The sequence below is a fragment of the Gracilinanus agilis genome, chromosome 3 (genome assembly GCF_016433145.1).
Source record: "Gracilinanus agilis isolate LMUSP501 chromosome 3, AgileGrace, whole genome shotgun sequence".
Lineage (NCBI taxonomy): Eukaryota > Metazoa > Chordata > Mammalia > Didelphimorphia > Didelphidae > Gracilinanus > Gracilinanus agilis.
Window position 1 is genome coordinate 495,410,188 of NC_058132.1, and position 18,094 is coordinate 495,428,281.

The window sequence follows — 18,094 nt, forward strand, 5'->3', positions numbered from 1 at the left end:
TATAATTTTCATCTATTTAGGTAAACCATTAATTTTAACACTTACATGAATTGTCTTTTGCAATCCCCCCTGTGATTCTTTGGGAGACTAGTCTCCCCAATGAATCATTTTACATAATCAGAAACTACAATAATTAGAGATAAGAGGGAAATGAAAGATAGAAAGAGAGAGAGAGAGAGAGAGAGCAAACCAATGTTTTCTAGGTGCATTGACAATAAGCCAATTAGGGGCAATCTCCTTTGGCAAACAAGATTATATTCAAAATGCTTGTGTTCAACCCCCTCACCCCCACACATAGTTCAATCAGTTATATTCCAAAGTTCATGCTGGATCTTCTGATGCTGTGGAGGTTTTCTTCGGGTATCTTCATGGTGCCTTCTCCAAAAAATTCATCTTCTATATTCAAAGATTTATTGAGCTTCTTTTCCTGAAATGTATATTTCTTAAAAAAATTTTTAGTCTTATGATAATTATACAATCCCTATGACAATTATACAATCCCCCCCTGAGGAGGGTGTTGTAATCCTTATGACAATTATAAAATTTACAAGTATATTTATATATACTTTAACATACATATGTGTATACATTTGTGGGTATGTATGTACATTTATATTTATATATGCAGGTATGCATTTATATGTATGTTCAAATATGTAATTTCCTCTGTGTAGAAACTCCATATATGGGAACTTCATTCTCTGCTATAGATCTTCAATTTGTCTATGTTAGTCTGCCTAAGTCATCAAGGTTGAATGATTTGTCAGTAGGAGTCATAAGCCCTTTGAATATGGATCTCCTTAACACTAAGGCCAGTATTCTATCTTCTACCACTTTCTTTCAAAATTCGATATATTGAATCTTATTTTCCTATTGAGAATCAAAGAATGTTTGAGCTTGACAGGACCTTAAGTTAATTTACTTCAAATATGGAATTTTATAAATGAGAAAAGTGAGGCACAGGAAAATGATTTGCTCAGAGTTAGTGAGTTAATTAATGAGAGAACTAAGACTAGAAAACGAATTTAGCTCCTAATCTTTCAAGTTCTTTCAATTTCAGCACAGTCATTTCTAGTCTAAAATTTTAATTATAGGTATGAATGAATCGAGGTCCCAAGATATCAAGTTAACTCTCCTGAATTAATACATTTAGCTAAAAACAGAAACTATATTAGAAACAATCATGTTTTTAAAGGAAAGAATAATTTATATAACACTTGATTTGCCTCTCTTTGAGAGTTTTGGTAGATTCTATGTTACTATCTCACATGTAGGTAGTACTTTAAAGTTTATAAAATACTTTCTTCATGCCAATTGTGTGAATAACATAAATAATATAATTTGCACTAGAGAAAAAGAAACAGATCAGGAAGTTAAAGTAAATTATTCACTATTTCGCACTTCAGAAGTTTGGGGAAATTTCAAATGAATATAGGTATATTCAGGCTTCAAGACTTATTGTTGGATGGCAGAGAAGAGGCACAAAAAATTAGAAACTCTTTCAGAATCCTCCAAACAATCTTAAAAAAAACCACTTCACTACAAATACAAGAGTGACAGAACCAAAAAGGGGATGGAGTAAATCAATTTTCCTGCAGAAAACAATTTGGGAGGTAGGCAGAGAGGGTCTTTTTTACTGGAGTGAGAAGGGAGCATAGCTAGAAGCAAAGCTGTGCCAAAGATTACTCTTGTAAGTTAACAGCAAGCCCCAATGCCACTGCACCAGATGCTGATGCTAGGCCCAACCCAACTTTGTAACCCTGAGTTCTTGCCTAAGTCAAAAGCAGAGCAACCCATGCTAATTTCTTGAAGTTCTGGCTATATCACATGCATTTAATAAGCACAAGGCACACCCATGGTGTGCCTGGCTAGTTCAAGTCTAAGGAAAGGCCAAGAACCCCTTTCCAAGATTATAATGAGGCACCAAACCCAACTATCAAGCAGTTTTCCTGGCCAGTATAAGCCCAAACTGAGGCCCCAAACCCCTTAACAAGTAAAAGGTTAGTCCCCAAGCCACAACACAAGGTAGTTCTGAGTTCTCCCTAGCTGGTGCAAGGCCAGAGTGAAGTCTGGAGCTCCTTCCCTGAAAATCATCAGCAGACACTGAGGGAGTTTGAATCAGTATTAAGAGTTGATTTTCAGAGCTCTCAGTCCACAGGACATCACATTATCTTAGAAGAACCGAAATTTACAGAAACTGAGTTGATGTAACAGGAAGGAAAAACTGAAATCCTCAACTCTGAGAGGAGAGTCCACCTTTAAGATATAATTAAAAGCCAAGAAAAAGGTTGGAAAAATGAGCAAACAACAAAAACACCTTAACATAGAAGATTATTGTGTAGACAAAGAAGAGGAAAGTACAAACTCAGAAGGGATCAAAGCAATAATACGCAAAATTAAAAAAAAAAACCAACAAAGTGGTCTCGGGCTCTGGAAGCACTCAAAAAGGATTTCAAAAATCAAATAAGAGAGACAGAGGAAACATATTGAGAGAAATAAAGCAATGAAAGAAGAAAATAACCTTAAAAACCAAAGTTGGCCAAATGGAAAAAGAGGTATGAAAACTGGATGAAGAAAAGAGTTTTCTAAAAAGTAGATTTGGCCAAATGGAAAAGGAGGTTCAGAAGTTCATTGAAGGAAATAATTCCTTCAAGAGAATTGTACTGAGAGGAAAGTGAAGGATGAGGTAGAATAGGGTAAATTATCTTGCAGAAAAAGGTAGGAAAAAACTATTACAAAGGAGGAAAGTATGAAGGTAGTGATGGACAATGTTTAGACTTTATTCTTACTGGAGTCATCTCAGAGAGGGAATAACAATCATAGTCATTTGGGTATCAAATCCTTTATTATCCTCTAGAGAAGTAGTAGGGGAATAAACAAAAGGGTGGGAGGTAACAAAGGGAGGAGAAAGTTTCAGTGATTTCATTAAAATTTATGAGAATGTTAGTGAAAGGAGAGAGAAAGAGCAGGATCAAAAGGGGAAAATAAGATGGAAGAGAATGTGGTTAGTAATCATATCAAAGTGAGTGGGATAAGCTCATCCATAAAAGGGAAACAGATAACAGAGTGGATTAAAAAACCCAATCCCATGGTATGTTGTCTATAAGAAAAATGTTTGAGGCAGAGAGACACATACAGATTAAAGATAAGGGGCTAATGAAGAATTTATTATGCTTCAGCTTACTTTTTTTTAAAAACACCAATAGCAATAATGATCTCAGACAGAGTTAAATCAAAAGTAGATCTAAATAAAAGAGAAAAGGAAGGAGTTACATCTTGAAAAAGATTTCTTCATACAATGAAGAAATATCAATACTAAATACTAAATATAGATGCAACAAATGGTTTTGCCTTTGAATTTTTAAAAGAAGAAATTAAATGAGACACAATAGGAAATAGATAGTAAAACTATACTAGTGGGGTGGGGCTCAAATTTCCCTTCTCAAAGCTAGATAAATCTAACCAAAAAATAAACAAGAAAGTAGTTAAGGAGGTGAATTCAATCTCAGAAAAGTTATATTTAATAGATCTCTAGAAAAAATTGAACAGAAAGAGTACATGGCACCTACACAAAAAAACTGGCCACATATTAGGACATAAAAACTTCACAATCAAATGAAGAAAAGCAGAAATGCATGCAATAAAAATTATAATCTATAAGAATCCATGGAAAGACAAATTGAAAATTAATTTCAAGTTAGTCAATTTCTAAAAAAGATAGGTCTAAGAACAAATTATAGAAAAAACAAACAACTACATTAAGGAAGATGACAATAAGGAGACAACATTAAAATTCATGATATAGAGCCAGAACAGTATTTAGGGGGAAAATTCCATTTCTAAATGCTTACATCAATAAATAGAGAAAAGGATATGATGCAACTAAAAAAAAACAACAGAAAATTAAAGACCAAATTGTAAATGATAAAAATCAAAGTAAAGTCTAATAAAAATTAAATTAAATTAAAATTAAAAATGAGAAATTCATTGAAATAATATATAATACTAGGAATTTGTTTCATGAAAAACAAATAAAATAATTAATTCCCTATTTATTGTATTAAAAACGAAAAGAAGAAAATTAAATTACCAGTCTCAAAAATCAAATGGCTATTTTGTCCAATTATATACCAATAAATCTTACAGACTAAGAGAAAGAGATGAATATTCACAAAAATATAAATTCCCTAGATAAGCAAAAAGAAATGGAATACTTGAAAAATTCCCTCTAAAAAAAGGAAATTGAAGAAGTCATTGATGAACTATCTAAGAAAAAATTCCCAGGCTAAATGGATTCATAAGTGAATTCTATCAAACATTTAAACAATAATTAACCCCAAAACTTTATAAACTATATTCAGGGAAATGGGAAAAGAAGGAGTCTTACCAAATACATTTTATGGCACAAATACAGTGGTGATACCTAAGCCAAGAAGAGCAAAAACAGAGAAAAAATTATAGTCCAGTTTCCTTAAAGAACAAAGACACAAAAAAATTTTAAATAAAATGCTAGCAAGGAAACTATAGCAATATATCAAAAGGATCTTGAAATATAATCAAGTGGGATTTATATGAGGAATACAGGGCTGATTGAATATTAGAAAAACTATCACATAATTAACAATATCAATTACAAACCTAACAAAAATCACAACTGCTTGGAACACTGGAAATCAGTGTTGCAGAAATTACAACAATTTCTCACAGACTATGCCAAGATAAGATCAAAATGGATATATGATTTAGACTCAAATAGAGATACCTTAAACAAGTTAGGGAAACATAGAATAGTTTACGTAGCAGATCTATGGTGAAAGAAAAAAATTATGATCATACAAAAGATAGAAAACATTATGAAATGTAACATAAATAATTTTATTACATTAAATTTTTAAATTTACATTATTTTATTTTAAAATAGAATTAATTAAATTTAAATAGTTATACAAACAAAACCAATATAACCAAGATTAGAAGAGAAACAAAAAAATGACATTTTTTGCAGCAAATTTTTCTGATACAGGTCTTATTTCATAAATATATAGAGAATTAAATTAAATTTAGAAGAACACGAGTTACTCTCCAATTGACAAATAGTCAAAGGACATAAATAAGCATTTTTCAGATGATAAAATTAAAGCTATCAATAATTATATTAAAATGTTCTAAAATTCTTTTTTTAAATATTATTTATTTTTTAGAAAAGTTAACATGGTTACATGATTCATGCTCTCCTTTCCCCCTTCACATGCCCGGCATCCCCCACACTCCATAACCAATGCACATTTCCACTGGCTTTAACATGTGTCATTGATCAAGACTTATTTACAAATTGTTGATAGTTGCATTGTTGTGGTAGTTTCGAGTCTACATCCCCAATTGTGTCTGCCTCAACCCATGTGTTCAAGCAGTTGTTTTTCTTCTATGTGTCCACTCCTGCAGTTCTTCCTCTGATTGTGGGTAGCATTCTTTTCCATAAATCCCTCAGAATTGTCCTGGGTCATTGCACTGCTGCTAGTACAGAAGTCCATTACATTCTATTTTACCACAGTGTTTTGGTCTCTGTGTAAAATCTTCTTCTAGCTCTGCTCCTTTCGCTCTGCATCATTTCCTGAAGGTCTTTCCAGTTCACTTGGAATTCCTCCAGTTTATTATTCCTTTGAGCACAATAATATTCCATCACTAGCATATACCACAATTTGTTCAGCCATTCCCTAATTGAAGGACATACCCTCCTTTTCCAGTTTTTTGCCACCATGAAAAGCGCAACTACAAATTGTACAAGTCTGTTTATCTATGATCTCTTTGGGGTACAAACCCAGCAATGGCATAGTTGGATCAAAGAGCAGGCATTCTTTTATAGCCCTTTGAGCATAGTTCCACATTGCTTTCCAGAATGGTTGGATCAGTTCACAATTCCACCACCAATGTATTAATGTCCCAATTTTTGCCACATCCCCTCCAACATTCATTACTCTCCCCTTCTATCATTTTAACCAATCTGTTGGGTGTGAGGTGATACCTCACAGTTGTTTTGATTTGCATTTCTCTAATTATTAGAGATTTAGAACACTTTATCATATTCTTATTGATAGTTTTGATTTCTTTATCTGAAAATTGCCTATTCATGTCCCTTGCCCATTTATTAATTGGGTAATGGCTTGATTTTTTATACAATTGATTTAACTCCTTGTATATTTGAGTAATTAGACACCTATCAGAGTTTTTTGTTATAAAGATTTTTTCCCAATTTGTTGTTTGTCTTCTGATTTTGGCTGCATTTTTTTTTGTTTGTACAAAAGCTTTTTAGTTTAGTATAATCAAAATCACTTATTTTACATTTTGTAATTTTCTCTAACTCTTGCTTGGTTTTAAAGTCTTTCCTTTCCCAGAGATCTGATAAGTATACTATTCTGTGTATAGTTTCCCTCTTTATATTCAAGTCATTCACCCGTTCTGAATTTATCTTGGTGTAGGGTGTTGATTGAAACCTAATCTCTCCCATATTGTTTTCCAAATTTCCTAACAGTTTTTGTCAAATAGTGGATTTTTGTCCCAAAAGTTGGGCTCTTTGGGCTCATCATACACTGTCTTAGTGATGTCACTTACTCCAAGTCTATTCCACTGATCCTCCCTTCTGTCTCTTAGTCAGTACCATGCCTTTTTGATGACTGCTGCTTTATAGTATAGTTTAAGATCTGGTACTGCTATGCCCTCCTCCTTCACATTTTTTTTCATTATTTTCCTTGATATTCTTGAACTTTTGTTATTCCAAATGAAATTTGTTATATTTTTTTCTAATTCTTGGTAGTTTGATAGTTATGGCACTAAATAGGTAAATTAATTTGGGTAGAATGGTCATTTTTATTATGTTAGCTCATCCTACCCATGAGCAATCAATCTTTTACCAATTGTTTATATCTAGTTTTAATTGTTTGCTAAGTGTTTTGTGATTGTGTTCGTATAATTCCTGTGTTTGTTTTGGTAGATAGATTCCTAAGTATTTTATATTGTCGAGGGTGATTTTAAATGGTGTTTCTCTTTCTACCTCTTGCTGCTGTGATGTGTTAGAAATATATAGAAATGCTGATGATTTATGTGCATTTATTTTGTATCCTGCAACTTTGCTAAAGTTGTTGATTATTTCTACAAGCTTCTTAGTTGATTCTCTAGGATTTTTTAAGTAGACCATCATATTATCTGCAAAGAGTGATAGCTTAGTCTCCTCATTGTTTATTTTAATACCTTCAATTCTTTTTCTTCTCTAATTACTACTGCTAGTATTTCTAGTACAATGTTAAATAATAGAGGTGATAATGGGCATCCTTGTTTCACTCCTGATCTTATTGGAAAGGCTTCTAATTTATCCCCATTGCATGTGATGCTGGTTGACAGTTTTAGGTTTATAATGTTTATTATTTTTAGGAAAGGTCCTTCTATTCCTATACTTTCCAGGGTTTTCAATAGGAATGGGTGTTGTCCTAATCCTCCCTGAATACCTCTTATACCCTATTCAGACTTCAAAACTAACATTTTTATAGTTATCTATATTCTATGCTATTTATTTGTGTACATGTCTCATTTACTTTAATATAAGCTCTTAAGATGAAACAATAGAAGCATCAATTTTTCATATCACCAAGAACACATAGGCCAATAATTGACTTTGAAAAAATAAATATAATAAGAGAGCTAAGTGGTACTGTGGATAGAGTAATGGGCTTCATGTCATGAAGACATGAATTCAAATTCTGCCTCAGACACTGACTGTGTGAACTGGTATCATTTATCCTTTCAAGAAGCTTCAGTTTCCTTACCTGTAAAATGGAGATAGCACCTACCTTACAAGAGAATCAAATGAACTAATATATGTAAAGTACCTTGTAAACTCTAAAAGTACTTTATAAATACAAAAGAGATTAACAAATCATGGCACTAATTAATTATACTAAGAAAACATCTGTTCTTTATCCCCATAGGATTTTACTTTGTAACTCTGTTAGGGAATGTCACTTGCTTTTTCTTGTATTATTATATTTGCATTATGTTTGCCTTATTCTCCCTCCAAATCCTCAGAAGATTATAAATTCCTTAATAGAGAAAACATATCCTCTTTGAATTGATCTTCATGTCTGCACTGTTCCATAACTATTCCTTGAGTGAAAAAGAATATTGGTATTTTTTCCAAAATGTGGGGGTTAATGACACAGTGCCCCATGGTATGGAAAATCCCTATAAAAATTTTGTTTCTCTCTTCATATCAGAAAAGTCCATTTTTTTCTTTTCTTTTAGGAGGTGTTACAATTCTTTATAAGCATTTATGAATTACTAAACTTTTTAATATATTTCTACATTTCTAGCTTTTGTAGGTCTTTAAACAGGCTTTTGTGTTCTTTTCTACTATTTTTCAACTTTTTAAAATTTTATTAAAATGGTTTATATTTATGGCATTAAAAGATAGATTACATTGATTTACAATGTTATACAAGTATTTTATGCATTTCTGAGTTGCTAAAATTTTTTCTGTTACCTGCTGACCTTTGTATGTCATCTGCAGCTTCCTCAAAACTTCCCCCAAAGACAGTAATGCATTGCTGGTAGACTTGTGAATTGACCCAACCATTCTGGATGGCAATTTGGAACTATGCCCAAAGAGTGCTAAAAGATTGCTTGCCCTTTGATCCATCCATACCATTGCTGGGTTTTTACCCCAAAGAGATCATAAGGAAAAAGATTTGTACAAAAATATTTATAGCTGCACTTTGTGATGGCAAAAAACTGGAAAAAGAGGGTATGCTTTTCAATTGGGGAATAGCTGAACAAATTGTGGTATCTGTTGGTGTTGGAATACTATTGTGTTCAAAGGAATAATGACCTAGGGGAATTCCATGTGAACTGGAATGACCTCCAGGAATTGATGCAGAGTGAAAGGAGCAGATCCGGGAGAACATTGTACACAGAGACTGATACACTGTGGTAAAATCTAATGTAATGGACCTTACTAGCAACAATGCAATGATCGAGGACAACTCTGAGGGACTTATGAGAAAGAACACTATCCACATTCAGAGGAAGAACTGTGGGAGTAGAAACACAGAAGAAAAACAACTGGATTGATGGAGATATGATTCGGGATATTGACTTTAAACAAGCACCCTAGTGCAAATATCAATAATATGGAAATAGGTCTTGATCAGTGACACATGTGAAACCCAGTGGAATTATGCGTCAGCTATGGGAGAGGGTAACAAGAGGGGAAGGATAGAACAAGAGTCCTATAACCATGGAAAAATGTTCCAAATTAATTAATAAAATTAAGATCTCAAAAAAAAAAAACGTCCCCCAAATTCACATTTAATTTCTCATGGGGTTGTGCAATTTATTAGAATCACAATGGAGAAAGTTGAGATGTGGAAGAAATGTCTGTACTTCCAATAGAGGAACAGTAGATTCTAAGGTAAAATTGATCTGATTCCTTCCCTATTTTTTATTTTGAAATTGGTATATGAGAGAAAAAAGCTTAAATACTAATTTTGATCACTGACATTCACTGGGAAGGGGAAATGTACATTTATATTTGAATCTTCTAGACAAGTTTTTTACTTTTATTTATATATGTGCATGCTTTATATGAATTAACCAAAACTTTTCAGAATAATGGGTGTCCTCATTGATATACTTCCAGAGCAAATCAAGAGCTATGTACTCAGAACTACAAATACTTAGCTGAGTTGCACACCAAGAAAATCCATTCAAACAACATTCACAAACTAATAGGGATTTATCACCTGTTTTTGTAACCAAGTACACTAATTTAATTACATGGAATGTAAGTAAGAAGCCATATGATAATTTAAAATCATCCCCATTCTCTGGCCATGTCTCTGACTGCCAAGTGATCATTAATATTTGCTACCTCTTGGGTGAGATGAAATAGCCTATTCCTTCACAATTTATGCTTTTAGATTTATTTTTCCCTGTTCTTAGAGGATAACAGCTTTGAGCCCCAAAGACTAGAAACATTAAATTAAAACTCCAGTTATGGATGCATCTATGAATTAGCAGATCTGCATTCAATTTCTTCCTATTTCACAGCTTTAAGGCATTTTGTGGTGTCATAATCTCTCTGTAAACGAAGAAATACTGTGAAATATTGCTATCTGCTTATTGATGAGCCACATAATCATTTAACCACAATTAGAAAAAATGTACTTGGTGGCAGCTTCAAATTCATTTACAATGACCCATTATCAATGAGTAATATCATATCGCCCTGGCAAGGCAAGGTACTTTTCATATATAGTTAGCAAACTGTTATACAAAATGACTTGTCCATTACATTCTACTAGTTATAGATGTTCATTTTAGTAAATATTCTTTGTGTTGCAGAAATTTAATGTAAAATACAGTAGATTCCTAACTGGTCTTCTTGTCTCCCATTTCTCTGTTTATACCTACCCCACAAACTATCTTAGATTTTGCTTAATTTTCTTATGCCCACCGTAAAATGCTCTAAAAATATTGCTTCCATCTTGTTAACTACTCTGTTCTTCTTACTGATTTCTCATTCCCTATAGAATGAAGTTAAAAGCTATTTAATCTGTCATTTAGTGCCCCCACTAGTCTGATAAGTATGGTATCTTTGTCTTTAATGAAATTGTTGGTTATATTTTAATAAGGATAGGGCCAAGAACAGGCACTCAGGTGTTATAGTGGATAGAGTGGCAGGCTTGGAGTTAGGAAGACTCATCTTCCTGTATTCAAATCTGTCCTCAGATACATACTAGCTTTGTGATACTGAGCAAGGCACTTAAACCTGTTTGCCTCAGTTTCCTCATCTGCAAAATTAGCTGGAAAAGGAAATGGAAAAACATAAGTATCTTTTCCCAAGAAAATATCAAATGGGATCATGGAGAGCCAGACCTAACCAAAATAGCCACACAACAACAAAATGGACAACAATAGAAGCTTGGACAAGTCTTTGACTTTCAACTTATTTGATATCTAAAAACAGAAACAAAAGTTAGGATTCATATAGTGCTTTAAATTTGCAATATGACACACATGTGTATAAAATCTCATTTTATTTGATCCTCATAAAATATCTTTGCAGGACTACCATTATTATTCCCATTTTATTGGTTGGGAAATTATAATTGAACAGGTTAAGTTAGTGCATTCTCTCTCCATAAAAATATCTAGTTGTCTCTATTAATCAATATTCTTTAAGTCCAGTTATTCATTTAGCTATTGGTTTACACATTTCAGTTATGAATTGGCCTATGTGTCTCTACTTCTTCCTAAACATTAAGCAGTTTGATCATTTGAAAATAACAGTATAAAAATGTTTGGGGAATATATTGTTGAAGTTTAAACAAACAAAACCTCTGACACGGAATTGTTACCCTAGAAAAAAGGGGTTGTGTATGGGAGAGCAACTGAAGTTAGTTCGGCATGATTTCTTCTTACTAGTTTACAATAATTGTTTCCCCTTATAAATGCTTGTAATCTATTAATTTTTAAATCTCATGTAGAATTTTGCTGATCTTGGATTGTGACATATCTAACTTCCTCTTCTAGAAAACTGGGACAGAACTTTTTTCAGCTCATATGTCTTCAACATCTTTCACTTTCTCCATCTCCCTCAAAATCACCAAGAAAGAGTGACTATCTCAGGATGTATTTCACTTGTAAAAATAATTTTAGGAATGTACTTGGAATTGAAAGATGATAGATGCAGAAGAAAAGCTAAGTTGGAAACAGCAAGGAACAGAAAAGACATGGTCAGATAACAGGAGAATAAAATTCATAGTAATTACAATATTATATAACACTATGTGCCAGTCCCTTTATTAAGCACTTTATGAATATCAACTCATTGATTCTCACAATAACTCTTTAAGGGACATACTATTTTTACCCTTATTTTAAGGATAAAGAATTTGAGATAAACAAATTCCAGAAGAGGAGTATTGATTTGTTCAAAATTACTGATATTCAATATCTGGGGCAAGATTTCATCTCAGGTCCTCCTGACTGAATCTGGTACTCTATCTGCAATGTTATCTAGCTACCCCAATAATCTAGTACATGCCCTAATGGGATAGTACAGTGAAATAAGAATATAGGGATAAGAGTTCAAAAAATACCACAAAGAGATTCATTTATCAAGAGAACAATATACTATGAAAGAATCATGGAGACTGGTGATTATGCAGTTATTGATGGAATATAACAGGACAATTTTGTGGGCAAGGGAAGAAAGGATCAAAGCCAGAACATAGAAGGTTAAGGGGAAATAAAGTCAATATGGAGCTAGCCTCAGAGCCAGGAAGACCTGAATTGAAGTCTGATCTCTGACACAATATGGCTATGAAAATAGCTAGAAAAATAATTTATCCTCACAATGCCTCCAGGCAATTCTCTTAGACTATAACCTGCAGAGAAACTGACAAAGAAACTGACCATCTACATCAGTAGAAAAAGTTATTTTGAGAGTTCCATATACCTGTGGCAAAATAGGTTCATTTTTTAAAAGGATGAAATAGATTGGTAGGGAAATAAAAGAAGCATTTGTTGGCTATATTTGCAATATTTGTCTTAATAAAGGAATTAAATCTTTATTTTTTCAAATATGTATTCACTTATTTTAACCATAAAGAATGCCTGTATTTTTTTCAAGATAGAGAGTTTTTCCTGTGAAGTAGATACCCAAATAAAATTTAAGTACCCATAATCAGTTCTAGTACGTGATTAAGATTATACTGGTTTATTTTGACATTCAAACCTTGAACCAAGCTGTGTCTTTATGAAAGAGCAGAACAAAAAGACATTCATGTTAAGTTCTACTTGGAAGCCTCATTTTGCCAAAGTCCAGGAGATGGAAAGTAAGTTCTGGAAACTTCTGTCCAGTTCCTACTCCTTCAAATCCTCCCAGTGTTTGACAATTTTGTTGTTTGAGGCCCAAACTATGTAAGAGCTAAGAAGCTCAGCTTCACTGGGTTGGCCTCCAAATAATGCATTCTTTGGTTTGGGCAAACTGGGAAACAGGAAAATTACATAATGTCTTTCAGTCTTCTGCAGACTCTTCCATTCCTGCAGTAATGGCAGCAGTGGTAGAAAAGGAGGCAGGGGACAGTATAATCAAAGTTTAAAACTGTTGATTAATGTTAATTTTCCTCTAGGTTATAAACTTATATTTGGATGACAAATGGATCAATATGTTTCTGAAGGAATTGAGTGCTATTGTTATTAACATTCTGGCTCTTTATGAAACAAAAAAATGTGAGGAAGTGCAGCTAAATGAAATGATGGCTCTCAGATTCTCCTTGGAGGATTAAATAAATGTGGAGTTGGCTTCATTATTTGACAAGAGGCAACGAAAAGATTGTTTCATAGAACACTTGGTAGTTCCACTTTGAGCAGTTCATAATAACCAAAAGCAAAAAAGAAACTAGAAAAACAACTATAGCTTTGAATTTAATCCATCAACCTTTTATTATGTCTACTTAAGAAAAGGTCCTCTGATGAGAACTAGAACTACAATGAAAAAATAAAAACAGGACCAGCCTTAAAGGGGCTTGCATTTTACTAGAAAGAGGGGGTGTGGAGATTATGCGAACAGATTTCTAAAAATGTGATTATTTAAGGAAGTAAGAATTAACAAGGAAAATAAATGGAAAGCTGAGGAGTTTACTAATTCATTGAATGTAAACAGGAAGATATATTTTAAGATGATGTTGAGATCTGTTTAGATGATGTATTAGTGAGAAGAGAGATTAGAAAGGAGGAAGTAAAATAGGGGGCTATTAAAATAACCTGGGGAAATACCAATGTGAACTTGGATTTTGAGGAAGTCATGTTAGTAATAGAGAAAGCATAATTCAAAATATGTTTTCAAGTTATTCTCAACAAGACTCTACAACTGATTAGACCATTTCTAAGTGCTGGTGGGTAAAAGGGGGATTACCAGCAGTCCAGCTCCACTTGGGGGTAGGACAATTGAGGAAAATGGAGTAAGAAGAGCCAGAGACCCAGTAGGTTTGCAGTGGCTGATCTGAAGTGCCATCTGCTGATTTTAATTTTTATATCGTTTTTCTCAAGATTACATCAGTGTTGGCATGAATTCCATTACCACCATACATCTTATCTTTGGAGACAGTGTGTTAGGTGGGTTTGATGTATCTCTTGGGCCACAGTGGTGAGAAAGTACAGGCCTTTTCATGGGAGACAATTTCTTCATATTTCATTCATTGTTCTTTTATATTAAATTACTGTACCAAATCAGATTGGGAGGGAGGAAACTTGGACAATGTTCTGGCCTGTTCTTGCAGGCACCTGTATATGGGAATCTGAGTTAGAGATTTAAACTCTTTAACATTAACTCACTATATGCTGGTTTGTTGTGAAGTGACTTCTAGGGGAATTTCTGTATGTAAGGGTGGGAATTTCCTAGGAGTTATAGGGTGTGTGTGTGTGTGTGGAGGGGGCTATGTTATTAGCCTGTATTATTTTTCTGTATTTCCCTGGGGTTGTATAAGGATATTGATTACAATAATTTCAGTAAAAGAGAATGTTAGTGAGAAAAGAGTCATATAGGGGAAACTGAGTGGACATTCATCCTTCTGCCATCTGCTGTACTGGTGTCATAACTGGTGATGAGCCATGCTAAATATCACAGGCTTTGATGGCTTCTGGCATCTAAGAAAGGAGGAAGAGTCAAACAAGCTGTTAACATTTTGAACATGAATGAGTGAGAACTAAGGTGACATAACTTCAATTCCTAGGATGACTCTTGAACATATTATTAAAGAAATGATGGGTGAATATCTAAAAAGGGACACAGTTATTCAAAATGTTATAAGGAAAAGTTAAGGAGGAAAGTGTGTAAGTTTGCAGAGAGCAGAGGAATGGGCAGCAGAGTACAAGATTCTGGAATTCTGCAAGGGAGAGCTGAGCTGTTTCTAAGAGACAGTTGGAGCTAGAGCTGTATCTTTTTCTCTGGTTTTGACCTGAAGGGGACTGGCTATTTTCCCTATGGTTCTTTCTTACCTTATCTTCCCATCCTACCTGCTGCTCTATTATCCTACTTCCCTACTGGCTGGTTGATATCTGCTGAGTACATGGTGATCCTGAGACATCTGTTATCTGATTGTGAGACCAGGCCTGGATCCTTTTGGATCTTGGACCTTCTCTTTGGTCCCTATCAAGCCTACACAGACCCTTTCCTTAAAATAAGCAAAGGGGTATTTAGTGTTAGTTTAGCCAAGAATAGGAATTGGGATTTTAGATAGTGAGGAGAAGACTAGAGTAGGAAAATCTCTGTGAAGAGATATTTAGATCTCGGGATTTAGGTAGTCGATATTAGAGATTAAGGTTATCCAAATCCCTTCCAACCTTTCCCTTGTTAATGAAAACAAATTTTATTTGATATCTTAGTCGTCTGTGTGAGTCATCTCATTGTCTCACTCTGCCTGCCCTTGGCTTGGTTGGCCTTCCCAAAACAGTTTAATCTTCTGTTACTGGCTTTAATTAAACATCTAGTGATTCTTGGAAGAAGGTGCCTTAGACAGAGCAAATCTTAGAACCTCCCTACCCTTTCCACACAAAGAGAGAAAACAATGTGCTTCAAGAAGAAAGAGGACCAAATATAACAAAAGGACAGAGCAGGGGAACCCTACTGCTGGACAACTCAAGAGTTAGCCAAGAAAAAAGCCTTGAATCCTTGCACTGTTTGATCTGAGAGCTGTTATGTGGAGATGGAAAGCATGGAATCCCTGCAAAGATACAGGGACAGCCTCACTCAGAATTCCAGGGAACCCCCCGGAGAACTTTGGGTGAGGCGGCAGTTGAGAGGAATTGACAGTTACTTTGTGGAGGTTGAAGTGAGCAGACACTCTGCTTACTACTCCAGACTTGGGGATCACTTGAGAGGTCATCATGGCATAGCCAGTGTGGTTTTTACATAAGGATTAGCCTGTTTAATAGGGTTAGTTTTTATCAACTTCATTACAACAAATATTTAGTGATTAGAGAGTAAAGATATTCATTAATAGCAAGAGAGCCAGTTTTAGTTAAGTACCTTCATCCCCTCCTATGAGGGGGGAAGGGCAGCTTCAACCTAAGAGTTCAGAGTCACCTTTCATTATCCTAAAACACTCATTAACCTCTCTAGTTTTCCTTGTTATTTCCTAATATAACCTTTACCTTCAATATCTGTGCCTGGAACTTATTTGGGGAATACTCACAACTCAGTCTGGACATCTAGTTTGAATCCTGTCTGCTGCCAGTTTTAAGAAGATCATCTCTGTCCTCAACAGTTATATAGCTAGCTTCTGTTTACTCATCTATCAGACCTGTGAGGAATATAAATTAAAGAAAAGGAATATCATTGGGATTTCAGCCATAACAGAAACTTACCAGAATCTTATCCTGTCTCCATACCCAAATGAAGCAGCAACTGTTAAAGGGGAGGGGTTTGAGATCCAGGAGTGTTTAGCCCCCTCCTTTCCTCACTGAAGTCTGTCAATCTGTGTCTCTTGACTTGAAGCTCTATTTGGCCCTGACACACTTATCTGATTCTCCAAATTATCTATTATTATCATCATAACAGAGTATAGAAGGGGAATCCCAAGACCCATCCTCCCCCATGGGCTGTGCGGAGTCTCCAGCAGCCCCTGAAATCTTCTGTTGGGTGGGTGCACCGGCCCAGAGAGAGGGCCTTGCAGGCTCCAGACTCAGGGAGTTGAACACAGGCATTGGGGAGGTGGCTAGAGAAGAAAGCCAGAGAAACACAGATGAAATGCTTGGAAGATGGTGGCTTAGATGGAAAAAACTTCAGACCTAAGGCCTTTGCCACACCAAGATAGAGGACAAAAGGCTTTGAGAGGAAAGAAAACCAGGTGTAACAGCAGGACAGAGCAGAGGGACCCTACTGCTGGACAGCTCAGTGAAAACACTCTATCTTGTCTGCCTCCTCCCCCCGCTTTTTTTTTCTCTCTCTCTGAGGTTTTAGCTTCAGGGCACATTAAGTAATACAGACTAATCCAGACTTAATTCCATTAATTGGACAGACAAGAAATCTTCAGAGGGCAGGGAAACTCCAACATCCCTCCTCCATAGGCTGCAGAGAACTTAACTACAAACCTCCATTTCCAGCTTGAGGAAGATATTTCATCAAAGCTCATTAAATCCATCAGCTTAAACTAGCAGAATAGAAAAGGAAAAAATATGAGTAAACAACAGAAAAAGCGAAAAGAAATTACAATTGACAGCTTCTTTCCAGGAAGCAAATGAAATAGAAGATGATCAGGAAGCTCCAGTGAATTGGACACAGGCTTTGGAAGATCTCAAAATTCAATTAACTCAAGAACTTCAGGAACTCAGAAAGTAATCAAGAGAGGCTGAAGACAATTTGAAAAAGGAAATACATTAACTAAAATAAGAAAATAAACTCCTAAAAGCTAAAATTGACCAGCTCAAAAATGAAGCAAAGAAGGCAAAAGATGATCTACAAAGAAAATCAGACCAGAAGGAGAAGGATGACCAAAAAGCCAGGGATGAGATCAGTCTTTAAAAAATACAACTCAACAACTTGAAGCAAATGACTTCACAAGACAGCAAGAATATATAAAACAAAGTCAAGAAAATGAAGAATTTGAGGAGAATATGAAACACCTCATTGATACAACCAAAGATTTAGAGAACAGATTTCAAAGAGACAATTTAAGAATTGTTGGTTTACCAGAACATCATGACAAAAGAAAAAGTTTGGAAATCTTCCTACAGGAAATTACTCAAGAAAACTGCCCTGACATTCCTGAACAAGAGGGAAAGTAGAAATTGAAAGAATCCACAGATGGCCTTCTATGTTTAATCCACAAATCACAACTTCCAGGAATACTATAGCCAAATCCTAATTAAACATCTAATCCCATCCCCCAAATCCACGGACATTACACAAAGAACTAAGAAGGATTTATTTAAAAAGAAAATAGTAACATGTAACTATAACTTTATTGCCCTTTTTGGGGACAGAATTACTAAATATCTGTCATATGTTTTATATATATATATATATATATATATATATATA